We start from the raw sequence: 23051 nt of genomic DNA, 5'->3' as shown, positions 1-23051 counted from the left end.
ACCATTCCGGAACTCCTCGTGACGTCCGGGATCTCATCCGGGACTCCGAACAACATTCGGTAATCACATACAAGTCTTCCTAATAACCCTAGCGTCATCAAGCCTTAAGTGTGTAGACCCTACGGGTTCGGGAACCATGCAGACATGACCGAGACAACTCTCCGGCCAATAACCAACAACGGGATCTGGATACCCATGTTGGCTCCCACATGTTCCACGATGATCTCATCGGATGAACCACGATGTCGAGGATTCAATCAATCCCGTATTCAATTCCCTTTGTCCAGCGGTATTGTACTTGCCCGAGATTCGATCGTCGGTATCCCGATACCTTGTTCAATCTCGTTACCGGCAAGTCTCTCTACCCGTTCCGTAACACATCATCCCGTGATCAACTCCTTGGTCACATTGTGCACATTATGATGATGTCCTACCGAGTTGTAACACCCCGGATGTGATTTACCTTATATGTAATCCAACTCTTGCCGTTTCTGGTGCTAAGTTATTTTATTTCCTCGGGTTCGGGTTTTTGTCTCCGTGTGTTGTTGTTGTTGTTGTCATGCATCTCATATCATGTCATCATGTGCATTGCATTTGCATACGTGTTCGTCTCATGCATCCGAGCATTTTCCCCATTGTCCGTTTTGCATTCCGGCGCTCCTATCTCCTCCGGTGGTCCTTTCTAACTTTCTTTCGTGTGTGGGGATTAAACATTGCCGGATTGGACCAAGACTTGCCAAGCGGCCTTGGTTTACTACCGGTAGACCGCTTGTCAAGTTTCGTACCATTTGGACTTCGTTTGATGCTCCAACGGTTAACCGAGGGACCGAGAAGACCTCGTGTGTGTTGCAGCCCAACACCCCTCCAATTTGGCCCAAAACCCACCAAAACCCTCTCCATCATCTAGAGCGTTCGATCACGATCGCGTGGCCGAAAACCGCACCTCATTTGGACTCTCCTAGCTCTCTCTATGCCTATAAATATCTCCCCCATTCGAAATCACGGTTGAAACCCTAGCCCCCCTCCTCCTCCAGCCGCCGGACAAAATCCGGACGGCCGGACGTTGTCCGCCTGCCGCCGCCGACCTACCGGGGTGCGCCACGTGGCAGCGGGCGCCCCACATCGCCGCCACTCCCGCTGAGGCCCGCGAGGGCCCAAGGCCGGCCCTCCCCTTCGCCGTCCGGGCCGAGGCGCTCGTCCGCGTCGTCGCCCGTCTTGCCCAGCCCCAGGAGCCCGAGCCGCCGCACCAGCTGCCGGAGCCGCCGCGCGCCATCGCCGGCGTCGTCGACCGCGGGTGCCGCGCCTCCTCCCGGCCACCGTCCACGCCGGCGGCCTCGCCTCCTCGTCGTCCGCGCCTCGCCTCCTCATCGGCCGGCGCCGCCAACCGCCGCCGCCAACCGCCGCCTCGGCCACCTCCCCAACTCCGGCAAACTCGAGCTCCGGTGCCGTTGATCCTCGGGAAACGTGCTGCTATAGTACCCTCTCAGATCCAGATCCAGATCTCGGGTTGACTTTTATCCCTCAAACCCTAACTAAATTGCCATGTTCATCGCATCGTAACTTTGCATCCGTAGCTCCGTTTTGGGCGTGTAGCATATCAAAATGTTCGTCTCAGAGAGCACGTCTTTTCATCTCATTGCATCATTTTCATTTGAGCTCATCTTGATGCCCGAAATGCTGTTGGAAGAGAGCTATTTGAGTTAATTGTCAGATCTGCTGCACCAAATAGCTATTTGTCATTTTTGTCATGTTTAATGTGTGCATGATATGCCCCTGAGCTCTACATGAGTTTTGTTATATGCTTTGCCATCTTTACAGAGGTGCTATCCATGTATTTTTGTGATATGTGTGCTGACTAGCACAAGCTTGCAAAGTAGTGCATTCGTTAATGCTGATTTCAGGGACTTAGAATTTCTCTAAGTCCTTAATCTGCTTTTATCAATATGCCATATGTTTATGTTGTTTCCTAGTGATCCGTGCCTCTTTTGAGGATGATTTGTTAATATTGTGGTTCTCTATCCATCCATGTCTTTGTTTGAATTTATGGATCACCCTAGCTTGAGTCAATCGAGCTCTACTTTTGCTATTTCGTGAATCTGGGCAGATTGTCTACTTGTTAGCGATTTTGTCGAGGATGTTGTTGTTGATCCGTGCATGCTATGTTTTCGTTCTTGCCATGTCTAGCTTATATAATGTGTATTCTTGATGGGTGTATGCTTAGATTGTCATGCCTTGCTCTGTAGTGAGTGCATCGAGCTCATAAACATGCCTACTCGCTAAGATATTTGCATGCTCCAGTTTTTCACTAAGTCTGTGATCTGATTATGTTTTTGCCATGTTCACATGCTTGCAATTGTATTTTCTGATCCCTTTTGGCTCAAGGTCACTAAGGGACTTTTGTTAAGCTCTTTGAGTAGCTTCATGCCATGCTTTACTGTGCTATGATAAGTTCCTGTAGCATATAGTTTTCATGCTCCAAAGTGTGCTACCTGATCTGAAATTCCAGACTAGTGTTAATTTCACTAAGTCTGAAATCTGTTTACCAATTGCACTTTTTCCATGCTTGTTTGAACCTGTTAGTGGATGAATTGGCCGTAGCTCAGTGTTCATCTTTTATCAAGCATCATGAGTGGATCCCTGCCATGTATTTTGTTACCATGTTTGAGTGTTGTAGCATAATTATCTTGTTGCATCTAGATGGTTACTTGCTGTTTATCGCAGACCGGTGCCATATTTGTTTTGCTTGCCATTTTCAAACCGTGCATCCGATTCCGGCGATCCTTATATAGATTTCAACCGAAATCACCTCACCTTTCCAGTGGCACACTTGGATTTCCAAGTTGAGGCCAGGTTCATTCATTCCTTGTCAAATCTTGCATATGCATCACATATCGCATCCCGCATAGCATACCATGTTTGCATCATGTTGTTTGAGCTTTGCACGTGGTTGATTGTGTTCCTTTTGTTTGTTTGTCTTGTTTGGGTAGAGCTGGGAGACGAGTTCGCTAACGAGGATCCCGTTGAGTTTGCTTTCGAGGATCCAGTCAACTCTGACAACTTTGCAGGCAAGATGATCATACCCTCGAAATCACTTCTATCTTTGCTTTGCTAGATGCTCGCTCTTTTGCTATGCCTATGCTACGATGCCTACCACTTGCTTATCATGCCTCCCAAATTGCCATGTGAAACCTCTAACCCACCACGTCCTAGCAAACCGTTGATTGGCTATGTTACCGCTTTGCTCAGCCCCTCTTATAGCGTTGCTAGTTGCAGGTGAAGATTGAAGATCATTCCTTGTTGGAACATTATTTTATTGTTGGGATATCATTATATTATCTTGTTATCTTAATGCATTTATATACTTGGTAAAGGGTGGAAGACTCGGCCTTTTGCCTAGTGTTTTGTTCCACTCTTGCCGCCCTAGTTTCTGTCATATCGGTGTTATGTTCCCGGATTTTGCGTTCCTTACGCGGTTGGGTAATAATGGGAACCCCTTGACAGTTCGCCTTGATTAAAACTCCTCCAGCAATGCCCAACTTTGGTTTTACCATTTGCCACCTAGCCTCTTTTTCCCTTGGGTTTCCGGAGCCCGAGGGTTATCTTATTTAAACCCCCCTGGGCCAGTGCTCCTCTGAGTGTTGGTCCAACCTATCAGCTGCCGGTGGCCACCAGGGGCAACTTTGGGTTGGCCTACCCATACCTTGGACAATCTGAGTGTGCCTTGAGAAAGAGATATGTGCAGCTCCTATCGGGATTTGTCGGCACATTCAGGCGGTGTTGGTGGTTTAGTTTTACCTTGTCGAAATGTCTTGTAACCGGGATTCCGAGTCTGATCAGGTCTTCCCGCTAGAAGGAATATCCTTCGTTGACCGTGAGAGCTTGTCATGGGCTAAGTTGGGACTCCCCTGCAGGGATTTGAACTTTCGAAAGCTGTGCCCGCGGTTATGGGCAGATGGGAATTTGTTAATGTCCGGTTGTAGATAACTTGAACCTTAACTTAATTAAAATGAATCAACTGCGTGTGTAACCGTGATGGTCTCTTCTCGGCGGAGTTCGGGAAGTGAACACGGTGTTGGAGTAATGTTTGCCGTAGGTTGTTCTCTAGTTCTTCGTTCGTGCTTTGCCTTCTCTTCTCGCTCTCTTTTGCGAACAGGTTAGCCACCATATATGCTAGTCGCTTGCTGCAGCTCCACATATTACCTTGCCTTTACCTATAAGCTTAAATAGTCTTGATCGCGAGGGTGCGAGATTGCTGAGTCCCCGTGGCTCACAGATTACTTCCAAACTAGATGCAGGGCCCGATGACTCTGTTCCAGATGATGCGCTTGAGCTCAGGTGGGAGTTCGACGAAGACTCACGCCGTTACTATGTGTCTTTCCCTGATGATCAGTAGTGGTGCCCAGTTGGGGCGATCGGGACCGTGTCGCATGTTGGATTGATCTTTTATTTTGGTACCATAGTCGGACCATGATTGTATGGATGATTGTAATGCTATTTATGTACTTTGTGTGACGTGGCGAGTGTAAGCCAACTATGTTCCTTTCCCCTTATCATTATATTTACATGGGTTGTTGTGAAGATTACCTTACTTGCGACATTGCTTTCAATGCGGTTATGCCTCTAAGTCGTGCTTCGACACGTAGGAGATATAGCCGCATCGAGGGCGTTACAAGTTGGTAATCAGAGCCTTCCCCGACCTTAGGAGCCCCATTGCTTGATCGAACTAGCAGCCGAGTTGAGTCTAGAAAAATGTTTTGAGTCATTAGGAATTATATATCGGAGAGTTTAGGAATTCTTTTTACTCCCCAGTCTCCTCATCGCTCTGGTAAGGCATCCTGACGTAGAGTTTTGACTTTTTATTCCCATGGTTTTGTAACGAGAACATTGTTCTTGGTGCCTCCTGTCATTTAGGGGTTGTGGCAGTGTCCCGGGGAGTTCAGCTCCGAGGTGTTGTCGTCACAATTTTATCGTTGCAGTTCTAGAATACCTGAGTTTAGTTCGCCGACATCGAAAATCTCTTTTATGCAGTTGTTGGTGAGATAACCTCGACGCCACCCAGTACTGGGGCGGGAGTTCGGGAGTATTGCCATAACTTGTATAACGGATGCTTTTCGAAGGTTGAGGTAGATGGTTTCCGAAGATTTTCTCGGTTATGTGTTGAAGGATGGATACAGCTGGATGTAGGATTTGCTAGATTTGGTTGAGATATTATGCTTCCCCTGTATCCCCAACACCTGATTGCATAACCGGAAAGGTTCAGGAGTTTCATAGGTGGGAATTCTTGTAGCTCTAGCTTTTCTTCCACGGATATTTGGTTTGACATTGGGATTTCTTACCGAGTATTCGTTCTTGCTCCGTACCTTGTTGATTTATTCCTCTACCTAAATTCTAAGTGGCTTCTCAATTTATGGATATGTGACCATTTCGATTGGAATGCATTCGTTCATTTTGTTCGGATGTGAAGACTATATGTTGCAATTTCAACCCACTTGATTGATCTTCAATTTTATCTGTCAATGTGCTAATGGATGTCAACCTCTTCAGGATGGCTCCTCCAACGCGCATGACTCCGAATCCTGATCCGCCACCACCTCCTCCTCCCTCCGGAGGTATGGCAAGCTATGATGGCCGCTACCAATGCAAACACGCAGTTGATCATGCAAATTCTTCAAGAGCACAACCAAGCGAACCAAGGCAACCAAGGCAACAACCAGAATCGCTTTGCTACACTCAACCAGTTCCTTGCTAACCAGCCAAAGACCTTCAGCAATTGTGTTGAGGCAACTGATGCTGACGATTGGCTTGTGGACTTGTGCAAGCATTTCGAGTGCAGTAATGTCAGGCCTGAGGACTTTGTCAAGTTCGCTTCCTTCCAACTCAAAGACCAAGCTGCAGAATGGTTTCAGCAGTACAAAGATTCCAGAGGAGGCCGTGAGATTACCTGGGATGAATTCCGTCAAGACTTCAAAGCTCATCATATTCCTCAGAGCGTGGTTGAAAGCAAGCGTGAGGAATTCCGCAACCTGAAGCAAGGCTCTATGTCTGTCTATGACTACAACAAGTTGTTTCAGAAGCTTGCCCGTTTTGCTAAGCAGGACGTCCCTGACGAGAAGAGCATGATATACCAGTTCAGGGGTGGTCTCAGAGAAGAAATCCAGCTAGCAATAATTCAAAATTTTCCTACGTGTCACCAAGGTCAATCTAGGATATGCTAGCAACGAGAGAGAGGGAGTGCATCTTCATACCCTTGAAGATCGCTAAGCGGAAGCGTTACAAGAACGCGGTTGATGGAGTCGTACTCGCGGCGATTCAAATCACGGAAGATCCGATCTAGCGCCGAACGGACGGCGCCTCCGCGTTCAACACACGTACAGCCCGGGAACGTCTCCTCCTTCTTGATCTAGCAAGGGGAGAGGAGAAGTTGAGGGAAAACTCCGGCAGCACGACGGCGTGGTGGTGGAGCTTGTGGTATTCCTGCAGGGCTTCGCCAAGCTCTAAGGAGGAGAAGGAAGAGTTGGAGGAGGGAGGGACTGTGCCAGGGAAGGGGTGCGGCTCCCATGCGCCTCCCCACTATATATAAGGGTGGAGGGGGCTAGTTTCTTGGCCTCCGAGTCCATTGGGGCGTTGGCAAAGGTGAGGGAAAGGAATCCCATCATTTCCCTTCCCCACCGATTGTTATCCCCCCTTTTAGGGATCTTGATCTTATCCCTTCGGGATATGATCTTATTCCTTCTAAGGGGGGATCTTGGTGCGCCTTGACCAGGGGTGTGGGGCCTTGCCCCCACTACCCACGTTCATGTGGGTCCCCCCATGCAGGTGGGCTCCACTCCAGAACCTTCTAGAACCTTCCCGGTACAATACCGAAAAATCCTGAACATTTTCCGGTGGCCAAAATAGGACTTCCCATATATAAATATTTACCTTCGGACCATTCCGGAACTCCTCGTGACGTCCAGGATCTCATCCGGGACTCCGAACAACATTCGGTAACCACATACTATTTCCCATATCAACTCTAGTGTCACCGAACCTTAAGTGTGTAGACCCTACGGGTTCGGGAACCATGCAGACATGACCGAGACACCTCTCCGACCAATAACTAATAGCGGGATCTGGATACCCATATTGGCTCCCACATGTTCCACGATGATCTCATCAGATGAACCACGATGTCGGGGATTCGATCAATCTCGTATTCAATTCCCTTTGTCAATCGGTATGTTACTTGCCCGAGATTCGATCATCGGTATCCTAATACCTTGTTCAATCTCGTTACCGGCAAGTCACTTTACTCATTCCGTAACGCATGATCCCGTGACTAACTGCTTAGTCACATTGAGCTCATTATGATGATGCATTACCGAGTGGGCCCAGAGATACCTCTCCGTCATACGGAGTGACAAATCCCAGTCTCAATTTGTGCCAACCCAACAGACACTTTCAGAGATACCTGTAGTGCACCTTTATAGTCACCCAGTTACGTTGTGACGTTTGATACACCCAAAGCACTCCTACGGTATCCAGGAGTTGCACAATCTCATGGTCTAAGGAAATGATACTTGACATTAGAAAAGCTCTAGCAAACGAACTACACAATCTTGTGCTATGCTTAGGATTGGGTCTTGTCCATCACATCATTCTCCTAATGATGTGATCCCGTTATCAATGACATCCAATGTCCATGGTCAGGAAACCATAACCATCTATTGATCAACGAGCTAGTCAACTAGAGGCTTACTAGGGACATGTTGTGGTCTATGTATTCACACATGTATTATGGTTTCCGGTTAATACAATTATAGCATGAACAATAGACAATTATCATGAACAAGGAAATACAATAATAACCATTTTATTATTGCCTCTAGGGCATATTTCCAACAGTCTCCCACTTGCACTAGAGTCAATAATCTAGTTCACATCACTATGTGATTGTAATGAATGCAACACCCATGGGGTTTGTTCATATCTCGCTTGTGAGAGAGGTTATTAGTCAACGGGTCTGAACCTTTCAGATCCACGTGTGCTTTACAAATCTCTATGTCATCTTGTAGATGCAGCTACCACACGCTACTTGGAGCTATTCCAAGTAACTGCTCTACTATATGAATCCGGTTTACTACTTAGAGTCATCCGGATTAGTGTCAAAGTTTGCATTGACGTAACCCTTTACGACGAACTCTTTTACCACCTCCATAATCGAGAAAATTCCTTAGTCCACTAGTTACTAAGGATAAGTTCGACCGCTGTCATGTGATCCATTCTTGGATCACTCTTGTACCCCTTGACTGACTCATGGCAAGGCACACTTCAGGTGCGGTACACAGCATAGCATACCGTAGAGCCTACGTCTAAAGCATAGGGGACGGCCTTCGTCCTTTCTCTCTCTTCTGCCATGGTCAGGGCTTGAGTCTTACTCAGTACTCACACCTTGTAACACAGCCAAGAACTCCTTCTTTGCTGATCTATTTTGAACTCCTTCAAAATCTTGTCACGGTATGTATTCATTTGAAAGTACTATTAAGCGTTTTTGATCTATCCTTATAGATCTTGATGCTCAATGTTCAAGTAGCTTAATCCAGGTTTTCCATTGAGAAACACTTTTCAAATAACCCTGTATGCTTTCCAGAAATTCTACATCATTTCTGATCAACAATATGTTAACAACATATACTCATCAAAAATTATATAGTGCTCCCACTCACTTCTTTGGAAATACAAGTTTCTCATAAACTTTGTATAAACCCAAAATCTTTGATCATCTCATCAAAGCGTACATTCCAACTCCGAGATGCTTACTCCAGTCCTTAGAAGGATTGCTGGAGCTTTGCATACTTGTTAGCATCTTTCAGGATTGACAAAACCTTCTGGTTGTATCACATACAACCTTTCCTCAAGAAAATTGTCGAGGAAACAATGTTTTGACATCCTATTTGCAAGATTTCATAAATAATGCAGTAACTGCTAATATAATTCCAACAGACTCTTAGCATCGCTACGAGTGAGAAAGTCTCATCGTAGTCAACTCCTTGAACTTGTCAGAAAACATCTTAATGACAAGTCGATCTTTCTTAATGGTGACACTTGCCATCATTGTCCGTCTTCCTTTTAAAATCCATCTGCACCCAACAGCCTTACGACCATCAAGTACTTCTTCCAAAGTCTATACTTTATTTTTTTAATGGATCCTCTCTCGGATTTTATGGCCTCGAGCCATTCGTCGGAATCCGGGCCCACCATCGCTTCTCCATAGCTCGTAGGTTCATTGTTGTCTAGCAACATGACTTCCAAGACAGGATTACGTACCACTCTGAAGTAGTACGCATCCTTGTCGTCCTACGGGGTTTGGTAGTGACTTGATCCGAAGTTTCATGATCACTATCATAAGCTTCCACTTCAATTGGTGTAGGTGCCACAGGAACAACTCCCTATGCCCTGCTACACACCAGTTGAAGTGACAGTTCAATAACCTCATCAAGTCTCCACCATCCTCCCACTCAATTCTTTCGAGAGAAACTTTTCCTCGAGAAAGGACCCGTTTCTAGAAACAATCACTTTTGCTTCCGGATCTGAAATAGGAGGTATAGTCAACTGTTTTGGGTATTCTATGAAGATGCATTTATCCGCTTTGGGTTCGAGCTTATCAGCCTGAAACTTTTTCACATAAGCGTCGTAGCCCCAAACTTTTAAGAAACGATAGCTTAGGTTTCTCTAAACCAGAGTTCATACAGTGTCATCTCAACAGAATTGCGTGGTGCCCTATATAAAGTGAATGTGGTTGTCTCTAATGCCTAACCCATAGACGATAGTGGTAATTCGATAAGAGACATCATGGTATGCATCACATCCAATAGGGTGCAGCTATGATGTTCGGACACACCATCACACTATGGTGTTCCATGCGGTATTAGTCGTGAAACAATTTCCACAATGTCTTAATTGTGTGCCAAACTCGTAACTCAGATATTCATCTCTATGATCATATCATAGACATTTTATCCTCTTGTCACGATGATCTTCAACTTCACTCTGAAATTACTTGAACCTTTCAATAATTCAGACTTGTGTTTCATTAAGTAAATATACTTAGAATCTACTCAAATCATCTGTGAAGTAAGAACATAACGATATCCACTGCGTGCCTCAGCACTCATTGGACTGCACACATCAAAATGTATTACTTCCAACAAGTTGCTTTCTTGTTCCATCTTACTGAAAACGAGGCCTTTCAGTCATCTTGCCCATGTGGTACGATTTGCATGTCTCAAGTGATTCAAAATCAAGTGAGTCCAAACGATCCATCAGTATGGAGTTTCTTCATGCATATATACCAATAGACATGGTTCGCATGTCTCAATCTTTTCAAAAACGAGTGAGTCCAGAGATCCATCAACATGGAGCTTCTTCATGCGTTTTATACCAATATGACTCAAATTGCAGTGCCACAAATATGTGGTACTATCATTACTATCTTATATCTTTTGGCATGAACATGTGTATCACTACGATCGAGATTCAATAAACCATTCATTTTAGGTGCAAGACCATTGAAGGTATTATTCAAATAAACAGAGTAACTATTATTCTCCTTAAATGAATAACCGTATTGCGATAAACATAATCCAATCATGTCTATGCTCAACGCAAACACCAAAGCAAACAACATTTATCTGGGTTCAATACTTATCCCGAAGGTATAGGGAGCGTGCGATGGTGACCATATCATTCTTGGAAACATTTCCAACACACATCATCACCTCACCCTTAGCTAGACTCCGTTTATTCCATAGCTTTTGTTTCGAGTTACCAATGTTAGCAACTGAACCGGTATCTAATACCCATGTGCTACTAGGAGTACTAGTAAGGTACACATCAATAACACATATGTCAACTATACTTTTGTTGACCTTGCCAGCCTTCTCATCTACCAAGTATCTAGGGTAGATCTGCTTTAGTGACCGTTCCCCTTATTACAGAAGCACTTAGTCTCGGGTTTGGGTTCAACCTTGGGTTTCTTCACTAGAGCAGCAACTGATTTGCCGTTTCATGAAGTGTCCCTTTCTTGCCCTTGCCCTTCTTGAAACTAGTGGTTTTACTAACCATCAACAATTGATGCTCCTATTTGATTTCTACTTTCGCGGTGTCGCGAATGGCTCAAGGATCATCATATCTATCCCTGATATGTTATAGTTCATCATGAAGCTCTAGGAGCTTGGTGGCAGTGACTTTGGAGAACCATCACTATCTCATCTGGAAGATTAACTCCCACTCGATTCAAGCGATTGTAGTACTCATACAATCTGAGCACATGCTCAACGATTGAGCTTTTCTCCTTAGTTTGCAGGCTTAAGAAACTTGTCATAGGTGTCATACCTCTTGACATGGGCATTAGCCTGAAATCCCAATTTCAGTCCTTGGAACATCTCATATGTTCTGCAATGTTTCAAAAACGTCTTTGGTGCCTCAATTCTAAACCATTTAGCATTACGCACTGAACTATCATGTAGTCATCAAAATGTGGATGTCAGATGTTCGCAACATCCACAACCGACGCTCGAGGTTCAGCTCACTGAGCGGTGCATTAAAGACATAATCCTTCTGCGCATCAATGAGGACAATGCTCAATTTACGGACCCAGTCCGCATAATTGCTACTATCAACTTTCAACTAAATTTTCTCTAGGAACATATCTAAAATAGTAGAACTAAAGCGTAAGCAACAACATAATTTGCAAAGACCTTTTGACTATGTTCATGATAATTAAGTTCATCTAATCAAATTATTTAATGAACTCCCACTTAGATAGACATCCCTCTAGTCATCTAAGTGATACATGATCCGAGTCAACTAGGCCGTGTCCGATCATCACGTGAGACGGACTAGTCATCATCGGTGAACATCTTCATGTTGATCGCATCTACCATACGACTCATGTTCGACCTTTCGGTCTCTCATGTTCCGAGGCCATGTCTGTACATGCTAGGCTCGTCAAGTCAACCTAAGTGTTTCGCATGTGTAAATCTGGCTTACACCCGTTGTATGCGAACGTTAGAATCTATCACACCCGATCATCACGTGGTGCTTCGAAACAACGAACCTTCGCAACGGTGCACAGTTAGGGGGAACACTTTCTTGAAATTATTGCGAGGGATCATCTTATTTATGCTACCGTCATTCTAAGCAAATAAGATGTAAACATGACAAACATCACATGCAAATCATAAAGTGACATGATATGTCCAATATCATCTTGCGCCTTTTGATCTCCATCTTCGAGGCGCGACATGATCACCTTCGTCACCGGCATGAAACCATGATCTTCATCATCATGATCTCCACGTGTCTTCATGAAGTTGTCTCGCCAACTATTACTTCTACTACTATGGCTAACGGTTAGCAATAAAGTAAAGTAATTACATGGCATTTTTCATTGACACGCAGGTCATGCAATAAATTAAGACAACTCCTATGGCTCCTTCCGGTTGTCATACTCATCGACATGCAAGTCGTGATTCCTATTACAAGAACATGATCAATCTCATACATCACATATATATAATTCATCACATCCTTTTGGCCATATCACATCACATAACATACCCTGCAAAAACAAGTTAGACGTCCTATAATTGTCGTTGCATGTTTTACGTGGCTACTATGGGTTTCTAGCAAGAACGTTTCTTACCTACGCAAAGCCACAACGGTGATATGCCAATTGCTATTTACCCTTCATAAGGACCCTCTTCATCGAATCCGATCCGACTAAAGTGAGAGAGACAGACACCCGCTAGCCACCTTATGCATCAAGTGCATGTCAGTCGGTGGAACCTGTCTCACGTAAGTGTATGTGTAAGGTCGGTCCGGGCCGCTTCATCCCACAATGCCGCCGAATCAAGATAAGACTAGTAACGACAAGAAAATTTAACAAATCATCGCCCACAACTACTTTGTGTTCTACTCGTGCATAGAATCTACGCATAGACCTAGCTCATGATGCCACTGTTGGGGAACGTAGCAATAATTCAAAATTTTCCTACGTGTCACCAAGATCAATCTAGGAGATGCTAGCAACGAGAGAGAGGGAGTGCATCTTCATACCCTTGAAGATCGCTAAGCGGAAGCGTTACAAGAACGCGGTTGATGGAGTCGTACTCGCGGCGATTCAAATCGCGGAAGATCCGATCTAGCGCCGAACGGACGGCGCCTCCGCGTTCAACACATGTACAGCCCGGGAACGTCTCCTCCTTCTTGATCCAGCAAGGGGAGAGGAGAAGTTGAGGGAAAACTCCGGCAGCACGACGGCGTGGTGGTGGAGCTTATGGTATTCCTGCAGGGCTTCGCCAAGCTCTAAGTGAAGGAAATATGCCCTAGAGGCAATAATAAAGTTATTATTTATTTCCTTATATCATGATAAATGTTTATTATTCATGCTAGAATTGTATTAACCGGAAACATAATACATGTGTGAATACATAGACAAACAGAGTGTCACTAGTATGCCTCTACTTGACTAGCTCGTTAATCAAAGATGGTTATGTTTCCTAAACCATAGACAAAGAGTTGTTATTTGATTAACGGGATCACATCATTAGTTGAATGATCTGATTGACATGACCCATTCCATTAGCTTAGCACCCGATCGTTTAGTATGTTGGCTATTGCTTTCTTCATGACTTATACATGTTCCTATGACTATGAGATTATGCAACTCCCGTTTGCCGGAGGAACACTTTGTGTGCTACCAAACGTCACAACGTAACTGGGTGATTATAAAGGAGCTCTACAGGTGTCTCCAAAGGTACATGTTGGGTTGGCGTATTTCGAGATTAGGATTTGTCACTCCGATTGTCGGAGAGGTATCTCTGGGCCCTCTCGGTAATGCACATCACATAAGCCTTGCAAGCATTACAACTAATATGTTAGTTGTGAGATGATGTATTACGGAACGAGTAAAGAGACTTGCCGGTAACGAGATTGAACTAGGTATTGGATACCGACGATCGAATCTCGGGCAAGTAACATACCGATGACAAAGGGAACAACGTATGTTGTTATGCGGTCTGACCGATAAAGATCTTCGTAGAATATGTAGGAGCCAATATGGGCATCCAGGTCCCGCTATTGGTTATTGACCGGAGACGTGTCTCGGTCATGTCTGCATTGTTCTCGAACTATAGGGTCCGCACGCTTAAAGTTACGATGACAGTTATTATGAGTTTTATGCATTTTGATGTACCGAAGTTTGTTCGGAGTCCCGGATGTGATCACGGACATGACGAGGAGTCTCGAAATGGTCGAGACATAAAGATCGATATATTGGAAGCCTATATTTGGACATCGGAATCATTCCGGGTGAAATCGGCATTTTTTCGGAGTACCTGGGGGTTACCGGAACCCCCCGGGGGTTTATTGGGCCTACATGGGCCTTGAGGGAGAAGAGAGAAGGAGGCAGGTGGTGGCCGCGCGCCCCTCCCCTTCCTAGTCCGAATAGGACAAGGGAAGGGGGGCGGCGCCCCCCCTTTCCTTCCTCTCTTCCTCCTCTTTCCCCCTCTCTCCTTGTCCAACTAGGAAAGAAGGGAGTCCTACTCCCGGTGGGAGTAGGACTCCCCCTTGGCGCGCCACACCTTGGCCGGCCGCCCCCTCCCCTTGGCTCCTTTATATACGGGGGCAGGGGGGCACCCCTAGAACACACAAGTTGATCTTCGTGATCGTTCCTTAGCCGTGTGCGGTGCCCCCCTCCACCATATTCCACCTCGGTCATATCGTTGCAGTGCTTAGGCGAAGCCCTGCGTCGGTAGAACATCATCATCGTCACCACGCCGTTGTGCTGACGGAACTCATACCCGAAGCTTTGCTGGATCGGAGCCCGGGGAGCGTCATCGAGCTGTACGTGTGCTAAGAACTCGGAGGTGCCGGAGTAACGGTGCTTGGATCGGTCGGATCGGAAGACATACGACTACTTCCTCTACGTTGCGTCAACGCTTCCGTTGCGGTCTACGAGGGTACGTAGACAACACTCTCCCCTCTCGTTGCTATGCATCACCATGATCTTGTGTGTGCGTAGGAATTTTTTTGAAATTACTACGAAACCCAACAGTGGCGTCCGAGCCTAGGTTTTATATGTTGATGTTATATGCACGAGTAGAACACAAGTGAGTTGTGGGCGATATAAGTCATACTGCTTACCAGCATGTCATACTTTGGTTCGGCGGTATTGTTGGACGAAGCGACCCGGACCAACATTACGCGTACGCTTACGCGAGACCGGTTCTCCCGACGTGCTTTGCACAGAGGTGGCTTGCGGGCGACAGTTTCTCCAACTTTAGTTGAACCGAGTGTGGTTACGCCCCGGTCCTTGCGAAGGTTAAAACAGCACCAACTTGACAAACTATCGTTGTGGTTTTGATGCGTAGGTGAGATTGGTTCTTGCTTAAGCCCGTAGCAGCCACGTAAAACTTGCAACAACAAAGTAGAGGACGTCTAACTTTTTTTTGCAGGGCATGTTGTGATGTGATATGGTCAAGACATGATGTTGATTTTGATTGTATGAGATGATCATGTTTTGTAACCGAGTTATCGGCAACTGGCAGGAGCCATATGGTTGTCGCTTTATTGTATGCAATGCAATCGCGATGTAATGCTTTACTTTATCACTAAGCGGTAGCGATAGTCGTGGAAGCATAAGATTGGCGAGACGACAACGATGCTACGATGGAGATCAAGGTGTCGCGCCGGTGACGAAGGTGGTCATGACGGTGCTTCGGAGATGGAGATCACAAGCACAAGATGATGATGGCCATATCACATCACTTATATTGATTGCATGTGATGTTTATCTTTTATGCATCTTATCTTGCTTTGATTGACGGTAGCATTATAAGATGATCTCTCACTAAAATTATCAAGAAGTGTTCTCCCTGAGTATGCACCGTTGCGAAAGTTCTTCGTGCTGAGACACAACGTGATGATCGGGTGTGATAGGCTCTACGTTCAAATACAACGGGTGCAAAACAGTTGCACACGCGGAATACTCAGGTTATACTTGACGAGCCAAGCATATACAGATATGGCCTCGGAACACGGAGACCGAAAGGTCGAGCATGAATCATATAGTAGATATGATCAACATAATGATGTTCACCAATGGAACTACTCCATCTCACGTGATGATCGGACATGGTTCAGTTGATTTGGATCACGTAATCACTTAGAGGATAAGAGGGATGTCTATCTAAGTGGGAGTTCTTTTAGTAAATTAATTGAACCTAAATTTATCATGAAACTTAGTACCTGTGAAAGCACAAGTGCTCCCTAGGTGGTTTTGATAATTGATGACAACATATCTCTTGTTGGACTAACATTTCTATCTAGCATGTTTCAGATAAGTTCAACAATGGAGTGGCATGGACTAAAGGTTGTGGGAACTCCTTCAAGATGCTAAGGACAAAGGATTGGCTAAAGCTTCAAGCTCAAGACTCTTCATTTTACATTTTAGTGATCCAAGATCACATTGAGTCCATAGGAAAAGCCAATACTATCAAGGAGGGATGAGGTGTTGCTTAATGAGCCTCTTGCTTCATGTGCTTAATGATATGCTCCAAAATCCTCAGCTACTTTCCCATATCCACAAATGACCTAAACCCTAAGCCAAACTCGGTCATACCGATTCTTTCTATCCGGCGCCACCGAGTTTCACTTGTCATAAGCCACTGCCAAACCCTAGCAATTCGGTTCTACCGATAGGGATCTCGGTCTCACCGAGATGGGATTGCAAACTCTCTGTTTCCCTTTCGTAACTTTTCGGTCTCACCGAAAGAGCGAATCGGTCCCACCGAGATTGCAATGTAAATTCAGTGTTTCCTTTTTGTAACTTTTCGGTCTCACCGAAAGAGCAAATCGGTCCCACCGAGTTTGCCTGACCAACTCTCTAGTTAGCTAATTACCAAAATCGGTCTCACCGAGTTTGTGTAATCGGTCTCACCGAGATTACGTTATGCCCAAACCCTAACCATATCGGTCCTACCGAGTTGCATGTCAGTCCCACCGAAAATCTCTAACGGTCACTAGGTTTACCTTTTCGGTCCGACCGAGTTTGTTGATTCGGTCCCACCGAGATTGGAAAACTGTGTGTAACGGTTGGATTTTGTGTGGAGGCTATATATACCCCTCCACCTCCTCTTCATTCATGGAGAGAGCCATCAGAACACATACACAATTCCAACTCATATGTTCGGAGAGAGAACCACCTACTCATGTGTTGAGACCAAGATATTCCATTCCTACCATATGAATCTTGATCTCTAGCCTTCCCCAAGTTGCTTTCCACTCAAATCTTCTTTCCAAAAAATCCAAATCCTATGAGAGAGAGTTGAGTGTTGGGGAGACTATCATTTGAAGCACAAGAGCAAGGAGTTCATTACCTACACACCATTTGTTACTTCTTGGAGAGTGGTGTCTCCTAGATTGGCTAGGTGTTACTTGGGAGCCTCCGACAAGATTGTGGAGTTGAACCAAGGAGTTTGTAAGGGCAAGGAGATCGCCTACTTCGTGAAGATCTACCGCTAGTGAGCCAAGTCCTTCATGGGCGATGGCCATGGTGGGATAGACAAGGTTGCTTCTTCGTGGACCCTTTGTGGGTGGTTGCTTCTTCGTGGACCCTTCGTGGGTGGAGCCCTCCGTGGACTCGCGCAACCATTACCCTTCGTGGGTGGAGCCCTCCGTGGACTCGCGCAACCGTTACCCTTCGTGGGTTGAAGTCTCCATCAACGTGGATGTAGGATAGCACCACCTATACGAACCACGGGAAAAACATCCGTGTCTCCAATTGCGTTTGAATTCTCCAAACCCTTCCCCTTACATTCTTGCAAGTTGCATGCTTTACATTCCGCTGCTCATATACTATTTGCATGCTTGCTTGATATGTATTGTGTATGTTGAAATTGTGCCTAAAACTCCACTTAAACCGAAAAAGCCTAAAAACTGCAACTTTAGCACTAAGTGTCTAATCACCCCCCCCTAGACACATCTACTTCTAGATCCTACAACCTGATAGTATCTTGCTTGTTTATGTTTGATTGTAGATAGATGGCTCGTGCTGTTGTTCCGTTGAATTTTAATGCGTTCCTTGAGAAAGCAAAGTTGAAAGATGATGGTAGCAATTACACGGACTGGGTCCGTAACTTGAGGATTATCCTCATTGCTGCACAGAAGAATTACGTCCTGGAAGCACCGCTGGGTGCCAGGCCTGCTACTGGAGCAACACCAGATGTTATGAACGTCTGGCAGAGCAAAGCTGATGACTACTCGATAGTTCAGTGTGCCATGCTTTACGGCTTAGAATCGGGACTTCAACGACGTTTTGAACGTCATGGAGCATATGAGATGTTCCAGGAGTTGAAGTTAATATTTCAAGCAAATGCTCGGATTGAGAGATATGAAGTCTCCAATAAGTTCTATAGCTGCAAGATGGAGGAGAACAGTTCTGTCAGTGAGCATATACTCAAAATGTTTGGGTATAATAATCACTTGATTCAATTGGGAGTTAATCTTCCAGATGATTGCGTCATTGACAGAATTCTCCAATCACTGCCACCAAGCTACAAGAGCTTCGTGATGAACTATAATATGCAAGGGATGAATAAGACTATTCCCGAGCTCTTCGCAATGCTGAAAGCGGCGGAGGTAGAAATCAAGAAGGAGCATCAAGTGTTGATGGTCAACAAGACCACTAGTTTCAAGAAAAAGGGCAAAGGGAAGAAGAAGGGGAACTTCAAGAAGAACAGCAAGCAAGTTGCTGCTCAAGAGAAGAAACCCAAGTCTGGACCTAAGCCTGAAACTAAGTGCTTCTACTGCAAGCAGACTGGTCACTGGAAGCGGAACTGCCCCAAGTATTTGGCGGATAAGAAGGATGGCAAGGTGAACAAAGGTATATGTGATATACATGTTATTGATGTGTACCTTACTAATGCTCGCAGTAGCACCTGGGTATTTGATACTGGTTCTGTTGCTAATATTTGCAGCTCAAAACAAGGACTACGGATTAAGCGAAGATTGGCTAAGGACGAGGTGACGATGCACGTGGGAAACGGTTCCAAAGTCGATGTGATCGCGGTCGGCACGCTACCTCTACATCTACCTTCGGGATTAGTATTAGACCTAAATAATTGTTATTTGGTGCAGCGTTGAGCATGAACATTATATCTGGATCTTGTTTAATGTGAGACGGTTATTCATTTAAATCAGAGAATAATGGTTGTTCTATTTATATGAGTAATATCTTTTATGGTCATGCACCCTTGAAGAGTGGTCTATTCTTATTGAATCTCGATAGTAGTGATACACATATTCATAATGTTTAAGCCAAAAGATGCAGAGTTGATAATGATGGTGCAACTTATTTGTGGCACTGCCGTTTAGGTCATATCGGTGTAAAGCGCATGAAGAAACTCCATACTGATGGACTTTTGGAACCACTTGATTATGAATCACTTGGTACTTGCGAACCGTGCCTCATGGGCAAGATGACTAAAACACCGTTCTCCAATACTATGGAGAGACCAACAGATTTGTTGGAAATCATACATACCGATGTATGTGGTCCGATGAATATTGAGGCTCGTGGCGGATATCGTTATTTTCTCACCTTCACAGATGACTTAAGCAGATATGGGTATATTTACTTAATGAAACATAAGTCTGAAACATTTGAAAAGTTCAAAGAATTTCAGAGTGAAGTTGAAAATCATCGTAACAAGAAAATAAAGTTTCTACGATCTGATCGTGGAGGAGAATATTTGAGTTACGAGTTTGGTGTACATTTGAAAAATTGTGGAATAGTTTCACAACTCACGCCACCCGGAACACCACAGCGTAATGGTGTGTCCGAACGTCGTAATCGTACTGTGACGGCCGGATAATTAAGCTACAGTGATTCCCCGCTAATGATGCCACGTCACCACGGTTACTGTGATAAACTCTCGATAGATCAGAACCGAAACAAATTCAAAATTTAAATAAAAGAAAACAATAAAAGTTTTCAAAAAAAAAAATTAAAACAAAAATGTTCGGTGGTTGCCAAATATTACAAAGATAATTATGGTGTAAGGTTCACAATTTTATAAAATGCCTAAGTGTTTATAAATAAATAAAAACAGAAAAGAAAATAAATAAAAGGAAAACAGAAAACAATACAAAAAAAAAGGAAGAGAAACCCCCCCTGGCCAAACTAGGCCAAGCCCACCTGGCCCAGCCGGCCAGCCCCTGGCCCGGCCCACCCCCTCACTCCCATAACCCCCCCGGTCGGCGGAAACCCTAGCCGACCCCCATTCCCCCCCGATCCCCTTTCTCCCCTCCCCGCCGATCTGGATCGGGATCGCCCGATCCCGTCGCCCGACGCCGGCGCCCCACCCCACCGGCGCTCGTCCTCCTCCCCTCCTCCCCGACCGGCCGCGCAGGACGCCCGAACCCCCCCCTCGTCGCCTCGGGACCGTCCCCGACTCCCACCTCGCCGGATCCGCATCGCCGGACGGCCGCCGCCTCGACCTCCTCCCCGCCGGACGCTCCCGACCGCCCCGAGCCCGCTTCCGAGACCCCACGCGTCCCCCCCCGTGAGCTCTTCCCTCCCCTGCTTCGCTCTGTAGCCGTAGGGGTCGACCCCCGCGCTCGGTCGCCATGGCCGGAGCTCGCTCCGGTGCCGCGCTCGTCGCGCTCCGGCTCGCGCCGGCTCGCCGCGCCCCACGTACCCCCCTCCCCTCGCGCCTCCTCCGCTCGGTCGAGGCCCCCCTCCTCTTCCCCCTCGTTCCCCTCCGTACCCGAGCGCCCCCGTCGCGGATCTCGTCGCCGGCGCCCTTCCAGTGACCAAATGGTCACGGGGCCGAGCCCCTTATGCTCAGCGCGTCGCGCAGCCCCCTGGCCTTCCCGTTAGCCCCATAGCGCGATCCCGACGCGGTCCCGAATCCCACCGCCGCCTCCGCCGCTCGCCGGCGTCGTTTCCGGCCAAGTCCGGCCGTGCCTCTGCCACCGTTGGACGCGGCATCCCCTCCACGTTCGAACGCACCCGCCCGCGGCCATTTTTGCCGCCGGACGGCGAATCCCGGCGAGGTCCGGCGCCCCTCCGCCGCGGGAACGCTCCCCGGAGCTCCCCAACGCCGGCCGCCGACGTGGCCGACCTGGGGCCACCCCTGGGTCACTGAACCGTGGGCCCTAGGGGCCCGGCCGGCCTGTTGACCCGGTCAGCCTTGCTGACTGGACCGGCCATGCCACTGACCGCAGGCCCCCCCCCAGAACGTTAAAAATAAAAATAAATGATAATTAAAATATTAATTAATTAAGTAAATACTTAATTTAATTAATCCTGATTAATTAACCTAATGGCTAATTAACCTAATTAACTATTGTTAATTAACTAACAGAGTATGACGAACGGGACCCACCTGTCAGGTTGACCAAGTCAACCCTGTTGACTGCTGACGTCAGCATGACATCATGCTGACGTCATAAATTCATTTTTCGAATTAAATAATTAATTAATTAAATTCCAGAAATTAATAAAATCTTTAGAAAATCATATCTTTTAATCCGTAACTCGGATTAAAATATTCTCAACATGAAAGTTGCTCAGAACGACGAGACGAATTCGGATACGCAATCCGTTCGTCCGCCACGCATCCCTAACCTATCAAACTCGCAACTTTCCCCCTCCGGTTCACCGGTCCGAAAACGCGAAACACCGGGCATACTTTCCCGGAAGTTATCCCCCTTCACCGGTATCACCTACTACCGCGTTAGGGCACCTCTAACGCCGTAACTTGTCATGTCATGCATCACTATGCATATGCTTGCATTATATTTATTGTTTCTTCCCCCTCTTCTCTCTCTAGACACCGAGACCGACGCCGCTGCTACCCCGTACGACTACGGTGTTGACGACCCCTCTCTCCTGCCAGAGCAACCAGGCAAGCCCCCCCTTTGATCACCAGATATCGCCTACTCTTCTCTATACTGCTTGCATTAGAGTAGTGTAGCATGTTACTGCTTCCCGTTAATCCCATACTGATGCATAGCCTGTCCTTGCTACTACTGTTGTTACCTTTACCTGCAATCCTAATGCTAGTATTTTCATCAGTGGCCCTACATCCTTGTCCGTCTGCCATGCTATACTATCGGGCCGTGATCACTCGGGAGTTGATCACGGGTATATACTATATGCTTTATACATGATACATGTGGTGACTAAAGACGGGTCGGCTTGTGGAGCACCCGCGAGTGATTCACGGATTGGGGGCTGAAAGGACCTTTGTCCCAACGGCCCTCTGTGTGGATCTTTGAGGCGGAGCGACAGGGCAGGTTCCGACCACCTAGGAGAGAGGTGGGCCTGGCCCTGGTCGGCGTTCGCGGATACTTAACACGCTTAACGAGATCTGGGTATTTGATCTGAGTTTGGCTATTTGGTCTATACGCACTAACCATCTACGCGGGAGTAGTTATGGGTATCCCGGCGTCGTGGTATCAGCCGAAGCCTTCTTGACGTCAGCGACGGAGCGGCGCGCGCTGGATTGGACTGGAACGCCACTAGGCTAGGTCTGCTTCCGGCCACCCACGCAACGTGCAGGTGTGCTAAGGGCGATGGGCCCAGACCCCTGGGCGCTTAGGTTTAGACCGGCGTGGTGACCTCTCTGTTGGTCTAGGTGGGGCTGCGACGTGTTGACCTTCCGAGGCCGGGCATGACCCAGGAAAGTGTGTCCGGCCAAATGGGATCGAGCGTGTTGGGGTATGTGGTGCACCCCTGCAGGGAAGTTAATCTATTCGAATAGCCGTGATCTTCGGTAACAGGACGATTTGGAGTTGTACCTTGACCTTATGACAACTAGAACCGGATACTTAATAAAACACACCCTTCCAAGTGCCAGATACAACCGGTGGTCGCTCTCTCTCAGGGATACGAGGAGGGGATCGCCGGGTAGGATTATTGCTATGCGATGATACTTGGAGGACTTTAGTCTACTCCCTTCTACATGCTGCAAGACGGAGGCTGCCAGAAGCGTAGTCTTCGA

The sequence above is a fragment of the Triticum urartu genome, chromosome 7 (assembly GCF_003073215.2).
Source record: "Triticum urartu cultivar G1812 chromosome 7, Tu2.1, whole genome shotgun sequence".
NCBI lineage: Eukaryota > Viridiplantae > Streptophyta > Magnoliopsida > Poales > Poaceae > Triticum > Triticum urartu.
This window is presented reverse-complemented; position numbering follows the sequence as displayed.